Source organism: Marmota marmota, unplaced genomic scaffold, assembly GCF_001458135.2.
Source record: "Marmota marmota marmota unplaced genomic scaffold, marMar, whole genome shotgun sequence".
Taxonomy (NCBI): domain Eukaryota; kingdom Metazoa; phylum Chordata; class Mammalia; order Rodentia; family Sciuridae; genus Marmota; species Marmota marmota.
In genome coordinates this window covers 15,528,521-15,530,114 of record NW_025999949.1, presented here as the reverse complement: position 1 = coordinate 15,530,114, position 1,594 = coordinate 15,528,521, and the positions used below count along the sequence as shown (strand labels likewise).

The following is a 1,594-nucleotide window of genomic DNA, read 5'->3' as shown; positions in this document are numbered from 1 at the left end:
TGAACATTCTGGTTTGTGGGAGAGAGGAGCCAGCGGAAAGTCAAAAGCATTGTGTTCCAGGTTTTGTGCGGTCCCACAGCTTTGAAAAAATCAGGGGTCAGCTGTAACCTCTACACATGAAGGGGACTGCAGGGGAAGCAGTAGCTCCCCAGAACATGAATGAGCTCTGAAATGGGAAATTTCGCTTCTCTAATGATTCATGCTTCCTGAGTGGTGATAATACATGTGCTTATTGTAGGATGCTTTTTCATCACAGCTATCAGTGGGATGCTCACATATGGAGTAGCTGTGTAATAGATCACTGTGCGTATCTATTTACTCCAGAAGAATTATAAGAAATATCTCAAAAACTCATTTAAAAATGATGAATGGGAGTTTCTTTTAATTGGTTGAGTAAGTATCTCTCAAGTATCTTTGTAGCCATTGTAGGTAAGTAGGTCCCTGTACATCACATGAGCCTTTGCAGGATATTTGTATTGATGAATTGATTGGTTCATTTGTGATAATTCACACGATTACCAAAATACCAGCCTAAATTTGAGGATTAGTTTATAAGTAATATTGCCTTACAATTAGTTTAAAGAGCATGTGTACAATGTTAAAAATATGTCTCGTTGCATTAGAATATATAAAACATTTAATTTGCATTTTAAGTATAACATTTAGTGGCATTCATCACATCCACAGCATTATACAACAAACTATAAAAAACATTTCCGATCCTTCAGTTCATAAGCATGATGATTGAGTGTTCATGGTCTTGTGTGAGATGTGCCTCCCTCTAAACCTTGTTACAACATAGGCACATTACCCATTTGAAGTGGAAAAAAAAAATTTCCATCCCACGAAAGACTCTGTAACCTGTAAGCAGTAATTCCCCATTCTCTCCTCCCTCCAGACCCTGGTTACCTCTAATCACTTTGTATCTCTGAATTTACCTTTTCCAGATGTTTAATATAAGTAGAATCAGCAATACTTGTCCTTTTGAATCTGGCTTGTTTCACTTAGGACAATATTTTCAAGGATCATCCATGTGGTAGCATGTGTCAGTATTTCACTTTGACGTTTTTACCGCACTTTCTTAATATAATGCATTTCACTATATAATTTCATTTGTCTGTGAAAACGAACATGAAGGATCAATATGATAATGAACCCATTTCAAGGATTAAGAAAATGAGGGTAAGGGAGATGAAATGCACAGACAGATCAGATTAATTTCTATGAAGCATGGATGATTTAGTGTGGATCTTCAGACTGCAAATGCAGTTCTCCTTTGCTTCTGCCATGTTTATCTTCTTGTTTCCTCTTTCAATACCCTATACATTCCTTTTTTCCTTTATCACTTATTTTCTGTTTGTACACTTACAATTTGTGGGAGTGTTTCCTCTTGAGATTTGTCCCAAGTGTCTGGTGGTGGTAATCTCAACATGCGACACTTTTTTGTTGTTGTTGTTGTTGTTGTTGTTTTTAGAGGAATGCTTAGTTAAGAAAGAGGCCAGTGTACATTTTGCTCATTTATTGTTAGCAAATCTGGTACAAAAGATCTGTACAAACACTTTGAAGTAAAGAGGCACTTGAACTGGTACCAGCA

General features: G+C 36.6%; 1 non-coding gene across 1 annotated transcript; it reads left to right on the top strand.

The window, feature by feature from the left end:
* The first annotated feature begins 719 nt into the window (after nt 1–719).
* On the top strand, nt 720–821 carry LOC125616601. Its single transcript, XR_007347339.1, has one exon. It is a non-coding gene; the product is annotated as a small nucleolar RNA U13 (small nucleolar RNA).
* The last annotated feature ends 773 nt before the right edge of the window (nt 822–1,594 follow it).